The sequence below is a fragment of the Rhinopithecus bieti genome, unplaced genomic scaffold (genome assembly GCF_001698545.2).
Source record: "Rhinopithecus bieti isolate Rb0 unplaced genomic scaffold, ASM169854v2 scaffold_41207, whole genome shotgun sequence".
Lineage (NCBI taxonomy): Eukaryota > Metazoa > Chordata > Mammalia > Primates > Cercopithecidae > Rhinopithecus > Rhinopithecus bieti.
The window spans coordinates 515,388-539,226 of NW_016816890.1; the positions used below are offsets into that span (position 1 = coordinate 515,388).

Here is a 23,839-nt window from a genome sequence, read left to right on the forward strand (position 1 = left end):
AGTCAAAGATTTGTTGTGTCTCCTTGACCTTTGATACAAAGAATGAATGGAGAGGATTCAGTACCATGGAGAGAAAGAGAGGAGATGGGTAGAAAAGAAAAAAATAAAAGAAAATCAGGGCAATAAGACTGTCAGAGACCCATGAAATGCTCTCTCTCTACCAACTAAGCGGTGACCCATAGAAACAATAAAGAGAGATTACACATCCTTCCCTGGGCTCCAAGTATGTTTTCATCACCATTGTGTAAAGCTGGGTTTCTCTGATAAAGAGCTTAAGGAACTTACACAGCATAACTACACAGCATAACTACAGGGTTATGTAATATTTTTATTTTAGATTATTTTTTATTTTTAATCTATAAAAGCCTTTACTCCGAACCCAAAACCTTGATTAAAGCAGAGTTTTTTTGTCACCTCAGCAAAGCAAAAGAGGAGGAAATGTTTGGGGCAGAGACGTAGTGCAATGCTCTTAAATGACTACACCAGATATTGCCCAAGCTATTAACTGAGGAGGCCTGCTTTGGTTGTCTATTCACTGATTGCAGTTGCCAGGAATCAGAAATACCTGCCTCAGCATCCTGTACGCTTATTTATTGTCTTCTCAAACCTCTCAGTTTCATTTATTAGCTGTTAGGAGCCTGGATCTCTTTAGCAGTTGGAATGAATGATGGTGAATAAGTGGAAAGTTTCCTCTTCTCCCTGTTTATGAGAGACAAAAGGAGAAATCTGGAAAATCACATGCTTGAAGTAAGAGGATGATATTAAAACTTTTGTATCCAGAGACTACTTAAAGAATAATCTGCTACTACTTTAACAAAGATCTGCTAAATGTTAACTAACACAGTAAATGCTAAGTGTCACTGTTAAGTGTCTCCTGCTGGGCTATAGTCTTTGGGTAGTTGTTATACTTCAGTTTACTTCACCAGCTTTGGAAGCTAATATCTCTTCAGTAACACTGAAGGAGTCTGTGATGGATGCATCCTTCCAGCTCTGGAAACTTCATATGACAAAAGACTCTGTATCCTTCTTGTTAAGAGAGAAAGCCAAATTTTTTTTACTCCACTTAGTGGCATATTCCTTGAAAAACCTGACCAGTGTCTGCATTTCTTCATCCTAATAAACCTTCCAGAACTTTAGCTGGACATAACCAGTGGTCAACCAGTAGGGTCTATGACAAACCACCAACAGACAGGGAGGGATGTAGCAGGTATAATGTACCAATGTGTGATCTCAGAAGGAAATGGTCAATTCTTATTCAGTTAGCAAGTGTCACCCTAACATTGAAAACAAGGCACAGCCACAACAATCATTAGCAAAATTTTACTTTTCATTAGAAAAGAAGAGCTAAACAAAACAAATCAAAAGTTGGGGCTCTTTCACAAAAAAAAGTTAATAAATAGACCTTCTGGGGGGTAATTCTTATTCTCCCTTGAACTCAGGCTCTGTCTTTCCTAATTAAATATTTATTTGAGTCCCAGGGATGAAGTCAACTTGATTGTGGTGGATAAGCGTTTTGATGTGTTGCTGGATTTAGTTTGCCAGTATTTTATTGAGGATTTTTCTATCGATGTCCATCAGGGATAGTTTCTTTTTGTTGGGCTTCTGCCAGGTTTTGGTATCAGGATGATGCTGGCCTCATAAAATAAGTTAGGGAGGATTCTCTCTTTTTCTATTGTTTGGAATAGTTTCAGAAGGAATGGTACCAGCTCCTCTTTTCACCTCAGGTAGAGTTTGGCTGTGAATCCATCTGGTCCTGGACTTTTTTTGGTTGGTAGGCTATTAATTACTGCCTCAATTTCAAAACTTGTTATTGGTCTATTCAGGAATTCCACTTCTTCCTGTTTAGTCTTGGGAGGGTGTCTATGTCCAGGAATTTATTCATTTCTTCTATATTTTCCAGTTTATTTGTTGAAATCTTTTTCCAGTTGATTTGGGGTGGAGAGTTCTGTAGTGTCTATTAGGTCCGCTTGGTCCAGAGCTGAGTTCAAGTCCTGGATATCCTTGTTAATTTTTTCTCTTACTGATCTAATAGAGATGTTTGTAGTATTCTCTGATCATAGTTTGTATTTCTATGGGATCAGTGGTGATATCTCCTTTATCATTTTTTATCATGTCTATTTGATTCTTCTCTCTTTTCTTCTTTATTAATTTAGCTAGTGATCTATCTATTTTGTTAATCTTTTCAAAAAACCAGCTCCTGGATTCACTGATTTTTTTGAAGAGTTTTTCATGTCTCTATCTCCTTCAGTTCTGCTCTGATCTTAGTTATTTCTTGTCTTCTATTTTTTGAATTTATTTGCTCTTGCTTCTCTAGTTATTTTAATTATGATGTTTGGGTGTTGATTTCAGATCTTTCTAGCTTTCTGATATGGGCATTTAGTGCTATATATTTCCCTCTTAACACTGCTTTAGCTGTATCCCAGAGATTCTGGTATGTTGTCTCTTTGTTCTCGTTGATTTCAAAGAAATTATTTATTTCTGCCTTAATTTTGTTATTTACCCAGTAGTCATTCAGAAGCAGGTTGTTAAATTTCCATGTAGTTGTGCAGTTCTGAGAGAGTTTCTCAATCCTGAGTTCTAATTTTATTGAACTGTGGTCTGAGAGACAGTTTGTTATGATTTCTGTTCTTTTGCATTTGCTGAGGTGTGTTTTACTTCCAATTATGTGGTCAATTTTGGAATAAGTGTGATGTGGTCCTGAGAAGAATGTATATTCTGTTGATTTGGGGTGGAGAGTTCCATATATGTCTATTAGGTCTGCTTGGTCTAGAGCTGAGATCAAGTCCTGGATATCCTTGTTAATTTTCTGTATCGTTGATCTAATATTGACAGTGGGTATTAAAGTCTCCCATTATTATTGTGTGGGAGTCTAAGTCTCTTTGTAGGTCTCTAAGAACTTGCTTTATGAATCTGGGTGCTCCTGTATTGGGTGCATATATATTTAGGATAGTTAGTTCTTCTTGTTGCATTGATCCCTTTACCATTATGCATTGCCCGTTTTTGTGTTTTTCTATGTCTGTTGGCTTAAAGTCTGTTTCATCAGAGACTAGAATTGCAATCTTGCTTTTTTTTGCTTTCCATTTGTTTGGTAAATCTCCCTCCATCCCTTTATTTTGATCCTATATATGTCAGGAGATGGGTCTCCTGAATACAACATAGCAATGGATCTTGACTCTTTATCCAATTTGCCAGTCTATGTCTTTTAATTGGGGCATTTAGCCCATTTACATTTAAAGTCAATTAAATGTATGTGTTATGTGTGAATTTGATCCTGTCACCATGATGCTAGCTGGTTATTTTGCACATTAGTTGATGTGGTTTCTTCATAGTGTCATTGGTCTTTATATTTGGGTGTGTTTTTCCAGTGGCTGGTACTGGTTTTTCCTTTCCATATTTAGGGCTTCCTTCAGGAGCTCTTGTAAGGCAGGCCTGGTGGTGACAAAATCCCTCAGCATTTGCTTCTGTGGAAAGGATTTTATTTCTCCTCCCCAAGGCTGGTTCAATATATGCAAATCAATAAAGGTAATCCATCACATAAATAGAACCAATGACAAAAACCACATAATATCTCAACAGATGCAGAAAAGGCCTTCGATATAATTCAACATCCCTTCATGCTAAAAACTATCAATAAACTGGGTATTGATGGAACACATCTCAAAATAATAAGATCTATTTATGAGAAATCCATAGCCAATATCATACTGAATGGGCAAAAGCTGGAAGCATTCCTTTTGAAAACTGGCACAAGACAAGGATGCCCTCTCTCACCACTCCTGTTCAACGTAGTACTGGAAGTTCTGGCTAGGGCAATCAGGCAAGAGAAACTAAGGGTATTCAATTAGGAAGGCAGGAAGTCAAATTGTCTCTGTTTGATTGTATATTTAGAAAATTCCATTGTCTCAGCCCCAAAACTCCTTAAGCTAAAAAGCAACTTCAGCAAAGTCTCAGGATACAAAATCCATGTGCAAAAATCACAAGCATTCCTATACACCAATAATAAACAAGCAGAGAGTCAAATCATGAGTGAACTCTCATTCACGATTGCTACAAAGAGAATAAAATACCTAGGAATACAACTTACAAGGGACGTGTATGACCTCTTCAAGGAGAACTACAAACCACTGCTCAAGGAAATAATAGAGGACATACACAAAAAAATGGAAAAATTTCCATGCTCATGGATAGGAAGACTCAATATTGTGAATGGCCATATTACCCAAAGTAATTTATATATTCAATACTATTCCCATCAAGCTACTATTGACTTTCTTCACAGAATTAGAAAAAACTACTTTAATTTTCATATGGAACCAAAAAAGAGCCCATATAGCCAAGACAATCCTAAGCAAAAAGAACAAAGCTGGAGGCATCACTCTAGCTGACTCCAAACTATATACAAGGCTACAGTAACCAAAACAGCATGGTATGGTACCAAAACAGACATATAGACCAATGGAACAGAACAGAGGCCTCAGAAATCACACCACACAGCTACAACCATCTGATCTTAGACAAACCTGACAAAAACAAGCAATGGGGAAAAGGTTCCCTATTTAATAAATGGTGCTGGGAAAACTGGCTAGCCATATGCAGAAAACTGAAACTCGGCCCCTTCCTTAAGCCTTATACAAAAATTAACTCAAGATGGATTAAAGACTTAAATGTAAGACCTAAAACCATAAAACCCTAGAAGAAAACCTAGGCAGTACCATTCAGGACATAGGCATGGGCAAAGGCTTCATGACTAAAACACCAAAAGCAATGGCAACAAAAGCCAAAATTGACAAGTGGTATCTAATCAAACTAAAGAGTTCCTGCCCAGCAAAAGAAACTATCATCAGAGTGAACAGGAAAGCCACAGAATGGGGGAAAATTTTTGCAAAGTGTGCATTTGACAAAAGGCTAATATCCAGAATCCATAAGGAACTTAAATTTACATGAAAAAAACAATCTTATCAAAAAGTGGATGAAGGATATGAACAGACACTCCTCAAAAGAAGACAATTATGTGGCCAACAAACATATGAAAAAAAACTCATCATCACTGATTATTAGAGAAATCCAAATCAAAACCACAGTAAGATACCATCTCACACCAGTTGGAACAGCGATCATTAAAAAGTCAGGAAACAACAGATGCTGGAGAGGATGTGGAGAAATAAGAACGCTTTTACACCGACAGTGGGATTTTAAATTAGTTCAACCATTGTGGAAGACAGTGTGTCAGTTCCTCAAGGATCTAGAACCAGAAATACCATTTGACCCAGCAATCCCATTACTGGGTATGTACCCAAAGGATTGTAAATCATCCTACTATAAAGACACATGCACACATATGTTTACTGAAGCACTATTTACTATAGCAAAGACTTGGAACCAACTCAAATGCCCATCAATGATTGACTGGATAAAAAAAAATGTGGCACATATACACCATGGAATATTATGCAGCCATAAAAAGAATGAGTTTGTGTCCTTTGCAGGGACACTAACACAATAACAGAAAACTAGACCCTGCACGTTATCACTCATAAGTGGGAGTTGAACAATGTGAACACATGGATACAGGGAGGGGAACATCACACTCCAGGGCCTGTTGGGGGTTAGGGACAAGGGGAGGGAGAGCATTAGGACAAATACCTAATGCATGTGGGGCTTAAAACCTAGATGACAGATAGGTGCAGCAAACCACCATGGCACATGTATACCTATGTAACAAACCTGCACATTCTGCACATGTATCCCAGAACTTAAAGTAAAATTTTAAAAAATCTTTATTTTTCTTCCTTCTGTTTCTTTTGTCTTCCATTTTTTAGCAGACCTGTGGCCACTACCGAATCTTCTTTTTTCTTTTCCATGGAATCTTCCTGGAACTCCTTACTTTCTCTTTTATTTCCTCTTCCATTTTATTTTAATTATATTTCATGTAATAGACATTTGTTAGCTTCCTATATCTTCCCCTCTTCTAATTCAGTGACATTTCTCCTTAGGAGCCACCATTTAATTAAACAACACATCTACTTCAGGTGGCTCATTCTCGGTTTAAAACTACTTCCTTGCCTTCCAGATCTAAGCCAGTCCACACATAGTACTCCCCAGACAACAATCAATAGTTCTGGCATGGCCCAATTGCTGCAATTTTTACTCTATGGTTATGGAAAGAGGATCTCTCCCTCTCTCTGTCTCTCTCTCCGACCCACCGCCCTGCCACCCCGCTTCTTTCTCATTCCGTCTGTCTGTGGAAATAGTTGGCTCTGGTTCCTGCTGACATAGGGAGGATCAGGAGGATGAATGAAGAGAAGAAAAGCCTGCCCTGCCTCTGGAATTTCAGTTACTCGCATCAATAAATTTACTGTGTTCTTAAGAGAATAGAGTTAGGTTTCTGTTACCTTTAATCAACAGGATCCAAACTAATTAATTTTCTGATTCTCTCATCTCTATTAATAGCAATGCAACAAAGTTCATTGTATGACAAATACATGATAGGTCAGATAATCTGTAATGTATTTGAGAATACCAAAAATATTAATTACTTATTATTACATTTTCACATGGTTTAATGTTCAATGAAATGAAACTTGTATTTGCATGACTCTCCTCTTCACAAAAAGGAAACGTTCACAGGACTAAGAAAATAGAAGGTTGCATTATGTTGTACAACTACTCAGCACACAAGACCTAGAAAAGGGAGATTCCACAGGGAGAAAACACAGTTTTGAATTGGTGGTACCTCTTAAAATAAAACAGCCAAAAAATTTATACATTTCAGGCCCTTGCTACACCTAGTTCCACTGGAATCCTAAATCACATCAGGAGTCGCTAAGGATTCTAAATTCAGAACAGCCCTCTCATTTCAGGAACTATTCAGTGATATAAATCTTTAAAGCCAGAAAACTGTATTTAGTGACTTGCCCTTCCTGTGTAGTGTGTGAATCACAAAGATTTTGATGACATGGAAGAGGAAATGTTAATTCCCAATGGATACCAAACAATTCAAGCACCTGGAAATGCTGACTTTTAAGATTTGGATTCAATTAACATTTTTATCAGATGCCAGGCATATGTGGTATATCATTTAATTTTCAACAATCTGTGAGGCATTAAGTTTGTAGTGGGGGTAGCTGTGAAATTACAAAGAAACTAAACTTGCAGTGCTTTAAGCGCATTAAGATGTGCAGCTGGTGAGTTCAGGGAGTTGGCAATGGCCCCTGAGGATCTTGCTTAGGGGGCTGAGTGAGTGGAGGAACCACAGGAGAAGTCAGCTAAAAAGAAGAAGCTGATAACCTTGGAATACTTTGAGTTTGAGGTGCCTTTGAAACATCCAAACAATACCAGGAGCTCAAAAGAGAGGTCTGAACTGAAGATAGACTTCGGAGTCATCAGCGTATAAACAATAGTAACAGCAGTGGAGATGAATGGTAACATCTGAACAGAATATGGACTTGAGAAAATATAAGGGGCAAAGATAGAATCTTGAGAAATACCACCATTCAAGGGGCAATAAGAAAAGAAAAGAACAAGTCAGGCTGAACTTTCAGCCAGAGACGTAGAAGGGAGAAACCGGTGACACCAAAGTCAAATTTCAAGGAAAATAAAGGGGTCGGAGGTGTTAGATGCCACTGAAAAGCAATCAAGTTAGGCCAGAAAAGGGATGTTGGAACTGGTGTAGAGGAGGTCTTTGCATCTTAGCAATTTCAGGGCAGTGGTGGAGGCGGAGGCTTCATTGAAGATAGAGGAGTCAATAGGAGGTGAGACCCTATGTGCAGATAATTCTGTTAAGGTACTGGACTGTAAATGGACACTGAGTGCAAGGTTGGGCTGTTTGCTCTGTTAACTTTAGTTTGTTGTTGTTGTTATTGTTTTCCTTAAGAATCCAGGCATTTTGAAAACATAAAAGAGAGGGAATAACTTGTGAGGAAGTGGGAGAGGGCAGGATAAAGATGATGGGAGAAAGGTCTGAACTTCATAAATATTACCCTTTCTCCTGAGAAAGCCATGATGAAGTTGAAAGTGGGCAGATTAGGGGATTGGATTAGAGATGTGTGGGGAAGACGCTGATCAAGTTCATGACCGTTGGCCTTAATCTTCCCTATGAAACATGGTCCAAGGTCTTTGTAGAGATGTAGGTGAACAGAGGCTGGATGAGGATACTTTGTGCTGTAGAATACTGTCCATATTCTCAGCACTTAAGCCCTCAAAGTAGAAAATAACCCAGCCTTCAGAGTGCAGGATCATGCAAATGCTTGGGAAGAAAATACATATGACCTTTACTTCCCTGTGCTCTAATGAATGATTCTTTACAAAGGCACTAACATGGGGATAATAGCCTGCCCAGACGTACTTACCTGAGATTCCCCATGGATCATAAGTACAATTTCCTGTGTCTCCAAGGAGATGGGAGATTTGATTGTAGGCTATCTTAGGGAACTCTTCCAAACAAGGAGCAGATTTGTGGCTACAAAATTTCCCAAGTACTCTTACATCTAGAACACAGAAAGGTATACTGTTTTGAGCATTCCAAAAATGCTCATAATACACACATAGAAATGACCACTGAAGAAAGCCATAGAAAGCCATATATTAGGACTACCAAGGCTTGTATAACGATTGTCCCAAAGATGTCAAAGAAATGTGAAAAGCTGACAAATGCCACTATTGAAAACAACAATATCCCCAGAAAAAGCAGCACAAGAGTTGGAGCCACTAAGTAAATAGACCAGAGATGATTTTTACTGCTTTAGAGGTGCTTTAAAATGAGATAAAGAATAAAATTTCTACTCCCACTGTCAGTACTCCCCCCACTGTCAGTGTTCCCCCAGAACCTTATCTGTGATTGTCTTGTGGCTGCCTAAGATGTTTAGACAGTCTGGAAGAACTTCAGGTCAAAACTGTATATTTTTGGCACCCTAAACATGTGAAAAAATGCCAATTTAAAGCTTTCTGAACACCTGCTGGGTGGAGTGCCTCATGAAGATATCAAATCAAAATGAATGAATGGAAGAAAAAGGCACCAATACTGGTTGCTCAAGTCTAGACAGCTCAAAGGGCAATTTTTTATCAAGAATACCATGTTTCCGGTCCTGGCAATTATGATGGTACTTCCATGCATGAATTCAGCTAGGTGTCTTTTGGCAAAGATTTGTTCTCTATTATCTAAAGTTAAACATAATTAAACTAAGTGTTGATGATATTCCTGGTAGCTACCTTTTAGAGGCAGGAATATTTTTGGCAAATTTAGGTTGGAGACAGAAACAGAAACCATGTAATCTTCATCAGTTCTTTCTAGTTCTGGGATGGCAGACTTTATAGGAAAAGCTGTAAAGATAAAATTTTATGACCAAAGATGGTCTTCGAGATGATATAAAATAGTTAATCTTTTTTAATTAATGAAATTATGAGCCCTGCAGTGTTGATTTGATGTCATGAGGAAAATCTTAGGGAAGAGCAAATTGAATAAATAATTACTAGTATATAGAATTGCTTATTCTTAGAGAGACATGAGTGCTCTAGTTCCTACTAGGTCTTCAGTGACTTTCATCACCTATCTCTCTTCCCTTTTCACTGGCTCCTTCTCCTACATCTGAAAGCGTGCTCAAGTTTCTACCACTCTAGAAAGAACATTCCCTTGACAATTCTTTCCTAACAGTCCACCAGTGTCTCCCTCATCCTTTCACTGGCAAACTTTAAGAAAACATTGTGGCAGAAGGATTGCCAGTTTGGAAACTGGACGATCCTATGTTAAAATGCTTACCTTGCCACTGACTAGACCAGTGGCCTTAAGCACGTCTCCTTCCCTTGAGTAAAATGGCGCAATACTAGAATACTTCTTTGAAAGGTCAGATACTTAACGACTGGCACCCATTGTTCTCAGACTTGTTGATTCTTCGTTTGCTGACACATCCCAATTGACTGCAGTCTGGTTTCTAATCCCATGTTCTACTGAAACTTTATTTACTGTCACAAATTACATCTTTATCTCCCCAATAAAATCAACATTTTATTCCTGGTCTATTTTTTATCTCTTTACAGTGCCTGACACTCCTGACTTCTCCTTCCTTGGTTCTTTCTTCTTGATAGGCTTCAGAGAAATATCTCCACCTTGATTCTTCTCCTGTATTTCTGCTGGCTAATAATTCTAAGTCTCTTTCAGTCTCCTATAATTCTTTTACCTTCCCCAAATGGTGGTATGCGTGCGGCTCTATGGTTGGCATGTTCTCAAGGTAGATATTTTCCCTGGATAGACTTTACACAGAAAACTTCTCTTCTCTACCTTCTTCACCAATCTGCTACTATTCCCTAATAGTGACTGCAACTACATGTCCCATAAGCATGTATTTGGTGTGCCCTAAACCCAACTCATTATTTCCTTTTCTCCCTGCTAAATCTCTGTTTTCTCCAAAATTTCATTTCCTAGTTAATGACCCTATTGTCAAAACTAAAAAGTTCTATTTATTTCTGACCGCTTTCTCTCTTTCTATTTACATCCAATCCGTCATCGAGTTCTTTTAATCCTACATCTTAAATTCATCTTGATTTTCCTTTGCCCCTTAGTTGAGGGCCTCATCTGTATTCTCAAAGTTACTTCTAAGTGGTTAGAAACCACTGGCGGTAATGGGAGTAACTGCCAATTACTCCCACCTCCATTTCACTCTCCACACTAAAATCAAATGATTTCCATAAAACACCAGTGAGACAGTGGTACATCCACACCAGAAACCTCTCAGAAGTGTTCCTGTCCATTTCCAGTTCATACTATGCTCCTTATCCATCACATGAAGTCCAACTGATCAACCAACTGCATATGTCACCTACTCAATGAAAACTATCCTTACTGGCTCATGTCCCCATTCCACCTCTAGACTGAGTTTCCCTCTAATCTCCAACTCCCTTAGTGTCTCTCACATGTCTCTACCCTATATGTTGAGTATTTTCCTGCATGTCTTTCTTCCCAGATAGTCTGTGAGTTCTTTGGCAAAAAGCACGTATTATTTGTCTTTGTACTCCCAGCACCTGGCACAATCCCTGACACTCAGTCAAATACTCTATGGTATTTTTATTATGTTATGAAATTGCAGAATGGTTGAATAAATGAGATGATAATCTACATGTGCAGTTGCACTATTGCAGAAGATTATTCTCCATTTCATATTATGCATTAGGTTTTCTACTGTTAATGTCAAACGTTTCATAAAAGATTCTCTAACTTACCAATATAAAATCTATGGAATGTGCCTTTGTAATTACAGACTCATTTGGTCATGAGGACATCTAGGATATCTTGACTGGTCATGGACAAAACCATATGGTTTGTTTTGCTCAAGAAAGTGAGGATTAGGCTGGAGACCATAATTTCACTGCATATTTCCTGAGTTATGTGCTGTCCCCTTTAATTTTCTGGTATAACTAAAGTCTTTGTGATAAATGGGGTAAATGTTCTTTATTCTACCTATCTTTTTGTTCCCTCACAGATTCATTTTCCTCAAGGCTCGTGCTTTAAGATTAAAACCATATGGACTATAATAGAATGGAAATGTGTACGTAATCAAAGGAGTTTGTTTTACCCTCATAGTAGGTAAATTGAAGTCATCTTAAAATAACCACAATAAAAATGCCTATTATATCACAAAGGCTTGATGAATAACTCCCCTAACACCCCACCCCTAAATGTCCGTTGAGTAAATTTCCTATTGTCAGTACACACTGCCACCGCCTTAGTTTAGTTTTTTCTCACCACAGTAGTGGCTTTTTCTTCCTGCTCTTTCTGAAAACCAACTGCCACTTTGTTAATCATGTTATGTATGATAATGGTAGCATGATTAGTTAGCATATTATTTTTAGAGATATATATTAAGTTGGAAAAAATAACATGTCTGTATTTTTCTTTAAACTAATTAACAAAAAAGTTTACTTAAATGTGACAAAATATGGTAGATGTATTTGTATTTGTATTAACTAAACTGAAAATAAAAACCACCAAACGTCTATCAATAGAAGACTGATTGAATAAACTATAATATATCCACACAGAGTAGAGTGCTATATTGCTATTTTAAAAAGTAATGGGTAGCCAGGCATGGTAGTGCATGCTTGCAATCCCAGCAGTTTAGGAGGCTGGGGCAGGAGGATGACCTGAGCCCAGGAGTTCAAGACCACCTTGGGAAACAGGGAGACCCCATCTCTACAAAAACTAAAAAATTAGCCGGGCATGGTGGCACGCACTTATGGTCCCAGCTAGTTGGGAGTCTGAGTGGGGGAATTGCTTGTGACCAGGAGGTTGAGCCTACAGTGAGCTGTGATCACACCATTGCACTTCAGTCTGGGTGACAGAAGGAAACCCTGTCTCAAAAAAAAAAAAAAAAAGTAATGAGTAAAATCTTATTTACTGCATGGCATGATGACCACTAGAATATATTAAGTTAAAAAAGGAGGTAGATAAAAGTGTACATCATAAACTAACATTTATCTAGGAAGGAGGGATTTTATATATATATATTTTAAATGGAAGGCTAACTCAAAACATTTTTTAAAAGGCTGCCATTTGAGGGAGGAAACAGGGTGGATGCAAATGCAATAAGGATAAAGGCCAGACTTCTCAAAATACACCTTGTTTATTGTGTAAAGTGATTTGCACACTTATTTGGATGCATATTGTGGTATAGAGAAAAGTAGTAATTATGTTAATGCTATTAGGACCTGGGATTTTTGGCATGAGAAAGGATTAAGAAGGTGAGTTTGTGCTCTACACCACTGTGGGATGACTATAGCTAACAATAATGTATAGTTTCAAATAGCTAAAGGAGGAATATTGAACATTCCCAATACAAAGAAATGATAAATGTTTGAGATGATGGAAATGCTAATTACCCTAAATGATCACTATACATAATATGTATCAAAACATCACTATGTACCCCATGAATATGTACAATTATTATTTGTTAATAAAAATAAAATTTTAAAAAGTTTGATAAAGTTAAGCTAAAAGGAAAAAACTTGTAGTGCAGAATTTGAATTCGAAACTGTCAGTACGAACTCTTAACAGTTTTATCCTTTAAAAATTCTGCATATGACAACGAAAGCAGATAACAAATTTTAAAAAATATATAAATTGAACTACGTTAGGATTTAAAACTTTTGTGCATCAAAGGGCACAATCAACAAAATAAAATGCAATCCACGGAATGAGAGAAAATATTTGCAAATCATATATCTGACAAGGAGTTTGTATCCAAAATATTAAGGAACTGAGACAACTCAACATAGAAAACCATTATGATTAAACAATAGACAATGGACTTGAAGAGACATTTTCCCAAAGATCTACAAATGGCCAATAAGCACATGAAAAGATGCTCATCATCACTGATGATTAGGGGAATGCAAATCAAAACCACAATGAGAAAACAATTTACACATATTAGGATGGCTACTATCAAAACACCAAAAAAATAACAAGTGTTAGTGAGGATGTGGAGAAATTAAATTCTTGAGAATTGTTGGTGGAAATATAAAGTGGTGCAACTGCTATGAAAAACATTATACTGATTCCTCAAAAACTTAAAAAGAATTGCCAAAAGATCTAGAAATTTTGCTCTGCTAATATGTCTCACAAAATTGAAAGCAGAGTCTCAAAGAGATGTTTGTAAACCCACGTTCATAGCGTCATTGTTTACAATCATCAAAATATGGAGGCAACACAAGTGTCCTTCAATGGATGAATGGATCAACAAGACATATACATACAATGAAATATTACTCTGCCTTAAAAAGGAAGGAAACTCTGACATGTGCTAAAACATGGATGAATCTTGAGGACATTATGCTACATAACACAAGGCACTCACAAGAAGAAAAATACTATATGATTCTACTCAAATGCAGTGCCTAGAAGTAGTTAAATCCACAGAGACAGAAAGAATGGCAGTTTCCAGAGGTTGAGGAGAGTGTGGAGTGGGGAGCTATTGTTTAATGAGTACAGAATTTCAGTTTGCAAGATGAAAAGAGTTCTGGAGATAGACATTGGTGATGGTTCCACAATATTGTGAATGTACTTAATACTACTGAAATGTACACTTAAAAATGGTTAAGATGATAAGTTTCATGTTATGTGTATTTTACCACAATTAAAATTTTTTAATGAATCAAATGTCTACAAATAAAGGATTGATTAAACAAACAAAAAAGACATTTAAGGAGCATTTCAATTGTGCAATATATAAACTTTATTTAAATCCCAATTCAAACAGATAACCATATGAGGTAAGCTGGAACTTAAATGCTGGCAGGATATTTGATGATGTTAAGTAATTCAGGAATGGAAAATCAAATATTGTATGTTCTCACTCATAAATGGGAGCTGGCCGGGCACGGTGGCTCACGCCTGTAATCCCAGAACTTTGGGAGACCGAGGCGAGCAGATCACCTGAGGTCAGGAGTTTGAGACCAGCCTGACCAACACGGTGAAACCCCATCTCTACTAAAAATACAAAAATTAACCAGGTGTGGTGCTGGGCATCTGTAATCCCAGCTATTCAGGAGGCTGAGGCAGGAGAATCGCTTGAACCCAGGAGGCAGAGGTTGCAATGAGCTAAGATCATGCCATTGCACTCCAAGCTGGGCAACAAAAGTGAGATTCCATCTAAAAAAAAAAAAAAAGGTGAGAGCTAAACTATGAGGACACGAAGGCATAAGAATGATACAATGGACTTTGGGCACTCAGGGGAAAGGGTGGGAGAGGGGTGAGGGATAAAAGACTACACACTGGGTACAGTGTACACTGCTTGGGTGACAGGTGCACCAAAATCTCAGAAATCACCACTAAAGAACTTATTCATATAACCAAAGAGCACCTGCTCCCCAAAAACCTATTGAAATAATAAAAAAAGTCACTTTCCTAAAAAAAAAAAAAAAAGAAATAGTTATTTCTTAGATATGATGGTGATATTGTGGTTTTTATATNAAAAAAAAAGGTGAGAGCTAAACTATGAGGACACGAAGGCATAAGAATGATACAATGGACTTTGGGCACTCAGGGGAAAGGGTGGGAGAGGGGTGAGGGATAAAAGACTACACACTGGGTACAGTGTACACTGCTTGGGTGACAGGTGCACCAAAATCTCAGAAATCACCACTAAAGAACTTATTCATATAACCAAAGAGCACCTGCTCCCCAAAACCTATTGAAATAATAAAAAAAGTCACTTTCCTAAAAAAAAAAAAAAAGAAATAGTTATTTCTTAGATATGATGGTGATATTGTGGTTTTTATATGGGTCCTTTCTTTAGAGATATATATTTATATGTTTACAAATGAAATGGTATATTTGGAATGTGTCCCAAAAATCTGGTAATGGAGGGAAGTGTGGGAACATAGATAAAATCGGCAATGAGTTGATAATTGTTGAAACTGGTTCATGGGTACATAGAGCTTTATTGTCTTATTTTCTCACTTTTGTTTATTCTTGAAATTTTCCTCAATAAATACTATTTTTTAAATGTTAATAATTGTCAAATCTTTGTCTATGGTGGTTCATTATACTACTCTATTTTTCTCTGTGTTTATATAGTAGTCATTATATAAAGTAAAAAAAAAGTCCTTCATCAGAATGATCCATCTATACCTGATGGTATCACCAGTTTTTTTACTGCCTCTCCATGGTCTCTCCAGCTAATTATCCTATGATGACCAATAAAGCCTTCTGTCACCTGCCCTCTGCCTTTCACTCCAGCTCTTGCATCTGGTGCTGGGGCAATGTTGATCTAGTTTGGTTCCTAAATACACAATACTGTTCATGCCTCCATCCCTTTTCATAAGCCGTTCCTTCTTCCTGAAATGCTCTTCCCCTTCTTTACACCTGGTAAATAATCCATCTTGCAAAAACCTCTTCAGCGTTCAAGTTCTCTAAAACCTTCCCATATCACCCTTCTACTCCTTAATTAACTTGTTAATGTGTATCTTGCTTCAATCCATACATATCTGAGGCAGCTCCCAGGCAAATTACCACTCTACTATTTCTCTGACATGTACCTTATATTAATCTGCATGAATCCCAAAGTGTTATAATTATTTCATTATAGGCTTTTCCTGCCCCCACTAAACTATAATCATGTTGTGAATATTTGGTAAATGTTTATTCAATCAAATTGGCTCCTGCTTTAAAATGTTTTAAGTGACATTGTGAATAGAAGCAATGGTTAAAACAAAGGAAATCTTAATAACTAGAATTTTTTTCATACTATCAATTAGTAGAGGAAAAATAATAACCACCATAGCTGCTTGAAGTGGTCACTAGAGGTTTAGTTTCACCTCAAACACTAACAGATTTTCGTCAAAGAGCACATTATTATGACTCCAGTCATAGGATTATTTTGAATCAGTTAAGGAAACATTGGAAGATCTTAAATGGAGATTAATGTCATGTAGATATGTCTTTCTGTATATGCAACGACCATATTTGGGGGACCCCACAAAGAGAATTAGGCATTGCAAAAGATGTAAAACCCTGATTAGTAACACTGGTAACATTTACCGATTCTTTCCATACATTTTGGTGATTATTTAAGTAATTATCTTGCTTCCCTTTTCTTTTTTAACTTACTTTAAAAATATATTCATGCAAACAGTTTAAAGATCCAGAAAAGAGTAAATCATTTGCCTATACCTCTCCTCCCCTCCCTGACCTCCACCACTTCCACATCTGCTGCCACTTCCTGCTTCATAACAGCAACTCTTTCGTACGCTTGTAACCAATTCTTCCGGTATTTATTGCATTGTTGTACATAGCATGCTTATAGCCCTCTTTTGATTTTTCTGTTTGAGCCATTAGGTTTTTTTTTTTTTTTTTTTTTTTTTGAGATGGAGTCTTGCTCTGTCACCCAGGCTGGAGTGCAGTGATGCGATCTTGGCTCACTGCAATCTCTGACTCCCTGGTTCAAACGATTCTCCTGCTTCAGCCTCCTGAGTAGCTGGGATTACAGGCACGTGCCACCATGCTCAGCTAATTTTTGTATTTTTAGTAGAGATGGGGTTTCACCATGTTGGCAAGGATAGTCTTGATCTCCTGACCTTGTGATCCGCCAGCCTCGGCCTCCCAAAGTATTGGGATTAAAGGCGTGAACCACCGCGCCTGGCCACACAACCGCCACCTCAACCACACACACAGGGAAATTTCCTGATCATCAATCCTACTACTATAGTAGGCTCTGAAAACATATCTCATCACTTCCAGTTTTTTTCTATTCATTATGAGTCACGCAGTCCAGCACACATCAAGGGAGGGAATTAATCTCTATCTTTTGTAGGAAAGAGTTTCAAAGAATTTGTGGGCATGTTTTAAAATGACCACTCTCTATCTAAAAGGGGTCTCAGTGATTTTTCCAGTAAAACATTAAGGACTCATAGTTTTATTAAAATTTTAACTTTTTTCCTCTCTAACTCTTGAGATATAGGGCTAATTGTATTACAGAGGAGCTGATTTTGCCCTCACGTAGTGTTGGCATCACGTAGTGTTTCCTTTCACCATCAGCTTAAGGATTTCCTTCTCCTGTATCTTGCATGGGTCCCCTTGTTTCCTTGATCCCATTACTTTCCCTTCTTGGTGTACTCACTTTTCCGAAAGAGAGCATACTTTACTAACTTCCTGATAAAGAGTGAATAGGAGATAAAGTCTGTAAGTGTATGATCATCCAGCTTCCAACTGGTTTTCAGAATTGCCGTGCCATTTGATTCTTTATCTTGGTCTGTTCTTTCTCTATGGAAACCTTTAGAATTTTCTCCATATCCTGAGTGTTCCAAAATTCCACCGTGATGAATCTCAATGTGTCTGTATCCTTCCTCTGTACTGATTAACTAATGGAATTCTTCAATCTAGAAATCCATGCTCCTCCACTGGAATTATTTCTTTGATAATTTCTTATCCTATTCTCTACATTTTCCCTGCTTTCTCCTGGAATCTTATTAGTAGAATGTTAGATCTCCTAGACTGGGCTTCTAATTTTCTTTACTTTTGTTTCTTTTCTATCTCTTTATCTTAATCCTTTACTTCCTGAGAGATTTCCTCAATTGTATCTTCCAGACCGTCTACTACGTTTGTAATTTCTATCATGTTGTTAATTTCCAAGAACTATTGCATTTTCTAAGTGTTTAAAAATAACATTCTGTTCTTACTTTTTACATGTAACATCTGTTCTTATAACTCTAAAATCACTAATGGTAGTTTTAAAAAATTTTTCTTTAAAATGCCTAGTTTCTGCTTCCTCCAAGTAATTGTCTTTCTGTTTGTTTTGGTCTCTGCCTTTCATACTTTTCCGAATCTCTGGAGCTACTTGGCTATCCGCTTATATTGGATAAAATGTAAACTTTGATGGAGCTTGTAAATTGTGGGCTTCGACACAGGATAAATTGGGCAATTTAAATGTGAATTTCAAAATGGTCATTTTTTTGAAGTCACTTTTTTGGGGCAAATTTCTGATGAAGACTCATCAGAAGTGAGTCTTCTGATCCCCTTTCCTGGAGAATATAGGCTTAATTTCAGCCTTCTGCAAGCCAGGTGGGAAAGAGAATTGGGGAAATAAAATTTCAGTATGTACATTTTAACTTAATTTCTATTTGTTCAATATGGTGTCCCTGCCTTCAGTTATACCTATTGTCCCTCAGTCCAGAAATATTTTTGAAAAGCTGTATGTATAGCTTGAAGCTCCCATCTTCTGCTAGGGTAGGGAGAAGCAGTTGCTTGACTGCATGGAACAGGGACAGGTATCTGAGGGACAATTTTCCTTAAAAAGATTTTCAACGAATTCTGCTTTTAACTCCATCTCCAGACCCGTATCTAGAGGTGAATGGTGCTGCTAATTCCTGAGAATTTTACAGATTCCATGTAAATCACATTGCTCATTGTTTTCCACTTCCGGCTTGGGCTTCAGATTTTTTTCCCTCAGGTCTATTAGACCAATTATCAGTTACCATCTATGTTTTTTGTTTGTTTGTTTTTTGTTTTTGTTTTTGTTTTGAGACAGGGTCTCACTCCCGTCGCCCAGGCTGGAGTGCAGTGGGGAGATCACAACCCACTCAGTCGCAACTTCTCGGGCTCAGGTGATTCTCCCAACCCGGCCTTCCCAGTAGCTGGGACTAGAGGTGTGCCCCATCATGCCTGGTTCATTTTTGTATTTTTAGTAGAGGCAGAATTTCACCATGTTGACTGGGCTAATCTTGAACTTCTGGGTTTAAGCGATCCACCCACCTTGGCTTCCCAAAGTGCTGGGATTTGTGTGAGCCATGGGGCCTGGTCACCATCTACTTTCTAGCTCTCCAAAATTGTGTTTGTTTTTGTTCCCCTTCTTGTTCTCTGCTTGCTTTATGCCATTAAAAAATATCCCCCCCTTTTTTTTATTGTGGTAAAATGTGAACTTTCAAATCAACAATTTTGAACAGAAGTACCTTTTCCAAATATTAGTCATTGCGAATGATCGTATTTACTAAGCACTACTTTTAATAAGTCTAAATTGTTGAATCTCAAATCAGAGGGGGAATATGGAGGATATGGAATAAAGGTGTAGATTTTTTTCTTTTCTTTTCTTTTCTTTTTTTTTGAGACAGTCTCGCTCTGTTGCCCAGGCTGGAGTGCAGTGGCCTGATCTTGGCTCACTGCAACCTCTGCCTCCCGGGTTCAAGCGATTCTCCTGCCTCAGCCTCCAGAGTAGCTGGGACTACAGGCGCCCACCACCATGCCCGGCTAATTTTTGTATTTTTAGTAGAGACGGGTTTTCACCATGTTGGCCAGGCTGGTCTTGTTGGCCAGGCTGGTCTTGAACTCCTGACCTTGTGATCCACCCACCTCAGCCTCCCAAAGTGCCGGGATTACAGGCGTGAGTCACGGCGCCCGGCCTGGTGTAGATTTTAAGAAAATAATACTGACAATTTTAAAGAGTGAGCTTTATCATATATCTGCTGGGAAAGTTAGGCAGCTTCTAGCTGGGATAAATGTGCTTGGCAGCCTGAAAAGATTGTGGAATTCTGTTGGTATGAACAGGGGCAAGCAGACTTAAAAGTTAAAGAATGTGGGCTTGTTAAAGTTAGTCCTCTTAGATTATATATAAAGGGAATAGGAACAGTTGTTTCATCAAGAAATATTGAGCAGAGCTGGAAGTAGAGAAAGAAGTTAGGATTGTTTTGATTTTAAGAGGAAAACATCTGTTTTGATTGTGTGCACTGCCCTCTCTCCAAGTGCTTTTAAGTATCTTTAAAGACGCCTAGAGGCAAGATGATCTAGTCTCCATGAAATAAACCGCGTCTTAAGGAATCCCCTATGCATCCATCTACTTGCTTGGCCATTGAAATAAGTTGCCCTACAACTTGACCATATCTCAGATATGAGTTTATTTAAGTTGCCTTTTTTGAATTAGACGATGTGATTTAAGAATATCGTCAAGTAAATTAAACAACTATTGGTGGCCATCTGCCTCTGATTATCTGAGGTACCATTTTCCAAACTGTATGTTCTGGGAAATATCAATAACCCCTAAGTTGGTGAATACTATATGGAAAAAATCCTGTTTTTGTTTTTTAAATTTTCTTGCTTTACTATATATAAGAAAAATATGAAATACATTTATATAATTTTATAGTGCTATATATAATCTGCCGTTATGAAATGAAATGCCATACAAAAAAGACCAATAAATAACATTAGCAATCACCTGATTTATGAACACATGGATTTATGAACACTCTCACACGGTTTTGAGGTCTAGGAATGATAATGTATTTGCCAAAATGCCACATCTGATTTCAAATTTATTGTCTATGGTTATATATCTTGTGTCTCAAAATTTCAAGAAATATTTGCGATTCTTAAAATTTTTTCATCTTAAAATTAAAACATATTTTAATTTTTCTCCAGTGTTTTTTCAGTTTTCTCGCTATTTTGTGGGAGTTACAAATAGATTTTAAAAATCTTCGGAAGTTAGGGCCAGGCGCGGTGCTCAAGCCTGTAATCCCAGCACTCTTGGGAGGCGAGAACGGTGGAGGGCAGGAGATCGAGACCATCCTGGCTAACACAGTGAAACCCCGTCTCTACTAAAAAATACAAAAAACTAGCCGGGCGAGGTGGCGGGCGCCTGTAGTCCCAGCTACTCGGGAGGCTGAGGCAGGAGAATGGCGTAAACCCGGGAGGCGGAGCTTGCAGTGAGCTGAGATCCGGCCACTGCACTCCAGCCTGGGCGACAGAGCGAGACTCCGTCTCAAAAAAAAAAAAAAAAAAAAAGGCTTCAGAAGTTATAAAATCATGCTGGAAAGAGGAAACATACAGTTTTATTATAATACAACAAGGTTTATGGTCAAGTGTTACAGTAAGTTTGAGAGGTGAAGTCATAGGATTCAGAGGAGAAAGTTACTGTGGACTGATACAGTTGGGGCACACACTGATGAGGAAGTATGATTTGAAATAGGATTTGGAGGCCAGGCGCAGTGGCTCACTCCTGTAATCCCAGCACTTTGGGAGGCCGAGGCGGGCGGATCATGAGGTCAGGAGATCGAGACCACGGTGAAACCCCGTCTCTACTAAAATACAAAAAATTAGCTGGGCACGGTGGTGGGCGCCTGTAGTCCCAGCTACTCGGGAGGCTGAGGCAGGAGAATGGCGGGAACCCGGGAGGCGGAGCTTGCAGCGAGCCGAGATCGCGCCACTGCACTCCAGCCTGGGCAACAGAGCGAGACTCTGTATCAAAAAAAAAAAAAAAGAAAGAAAGAAATAGGACTTGGAAAATACTGACAGCTGGAAGATTGTCCTTCTCAGTCTCTCACACTCTCACGTCTTGCCATATGCCAAGATTGCAAAGCTCTGACTGCTTTTTACCCAGGTCATTTCTTAGAGTTGTGTTTGCAGCAAGCAAATTTAAGAGTTGAAGTAAAGTCTCCTTTTTGGACAAAGAACAGGTTTGGTTATTAGTTCCCATAAAATGGCAGTTCCCCAAGCTCATTGTTCTCTCCAGTAATGCAACCTACTGTGTGTGCAAATATCCATCTTAGTCATCTCTGTTGCCCCTGTAGGGCTTAGGGACAAGGGGAATCAATGCAAACATGATGCTCATGCTATTTGTGCTGTTGTGATTAATACAATTTTTGTCACTAGACTAGACATTTCACCTCTTCTGCCAAGTTTCATGATATAGTAATAGACTATTAGCTTGTAAATAGGGTAAAATAAAATTCCAGACCTGACATTGCGGTAATGAGAGAAAAAAGAAATCAGTTGAATGGAGAAATGTGACTGAGCCAGGTATGTTTCAGCTGGTTGAATGATCAGAAGGCTTGATTGAGTCAGAGATTGGATACTATTATATAATATTGAAAAAATAAACATAGATAGGTGAGATGAAGTGAAGGGGCTGCTTGGGGCATTTCCCAAAACTCTGTATAAAATTAGCAGATTTGTCTAAAGAGACTGTGACCTACAAGCTCTTTGGCTTATCCAGCAATAAATGCAGCTTGTGTCAGAAATTGAGTAGTAGTCTCCTTTAATACATGGAGCTTAGAGTCTAGATTTGATAAAACAGACAATGGGGATCTCTCAGTCTGGGTGATAGGATGTGTTTTAGGAAAATTGATCCTGCATTTTCATGAATAGACATGTCTCAAAAGAAGATATACAATGGGCCAACAAACATACGAAAAAACGCTCAGCCTCACTAACCCTCAGGAAAATGCAAAGTAAAACCACAATGAGATACCACCTTACTCCTGCAAGAATGGCCATAATTCAAAAGTCAAAAAAACAATAGATGTTGGCATAGACGTAGTAAAAAGGGAACATTTTTACACGGCTAGTGGGAATGTAAATTAATGCAACCTGTATGGAAGACAGTATGGAGATTCCTTAACAAACTAAAAGTAGGTCTACCATTTGATCCAGCAGTCCCACTACTGGGTATCTACCCAAAGGAAAGAAGGTCATTATATCAAGAAGACACATGCGCAATGCATGTTTATAGCAGCAAAATTCACAATTACAAAGATATGGAACAAACCTAAATACCCATTGACCAATGAGTGGATAAATAAATTGTGGTATATATACACCATGGAATCCTACTTAGCCATAATAAGAAACGAAATAATGTCTTTTGCAGCAACTTGGATAGAGCTGGAGGGCCTTATTCTAAGTGAAGTAACTCAGGAATAGAAAGTCAAATACAGTATGTTCTCACTTGAAGTGGGAGCTAAGCTACGAGGATGCAGAGACAATACAGAGTGATATAACAGACTTTGGGGACTCGGTAGTGGGGAGGATGAGAGGGGAGTGAGGGATAAAACATTAAATATTGGGTACGATGTACACTACTCAGATGATGAGTGCACTAAAATCTCAGAATTCACCACTATAGAATTCATCCATGAAACCCAAACCCACTTGTCCCACAAAAGCTACTGAAATAATAAAATAATAATAAATGTTTTTTAAAAAAGAGAGAGACACTGCAGATATATAAACCAGGTAGTAGACTATTAGAGTAACCCAGGATCAGAGGAGACAGAGTCTGTGAAATTTGGAATTCATCTCAGCACCTTACATCTGACCTTTTATACAAAGTAATACAGTGCATTCAGCTGTGGCATCAAATATTACTGAAAAAACAGGTAAGTGACTTTAAGAGGGGGAAATTTTCTGACAGAAAGAAAAAATAAGGAACCACCTGAGAGCTTCATATATAGCGAGGATTTGGTTTGTTTTGATCCACAAAGAGTGTTAAACTAAAATTATTTGTGGATTTTGGGTTCTTGGTGACTGGCACAGTTTAATACATAAGTAAAGATCACCAGAACACCATGAGCATGCCGAGAA

General features: G+C 38.0%; 1 long non-coding RNA gene across 1 annotated transcript; it reads right to left on the reverse strand.

The window, feature by feature from the left end:
- Positions 1–473: 473 nt before the first annotated feature.
- LOC108517482 (uncharacterized) lies at positions 474–17,709 on the reverse strand. Its single transcript, XR_001882115.1, has 3 exons — positions 17,610–17,709; positions 8,349–8,486; positions 474–699 (listed from the first exon to the last, which is right to left on the reverse strand). It is a non-coding gene; the product is annotated as an uncharacterized LOC108517482 (long non-coding RNA).
- Between the last annotated feature and the right edge of the window lie 6,130 nt (positions 17,710–23,839).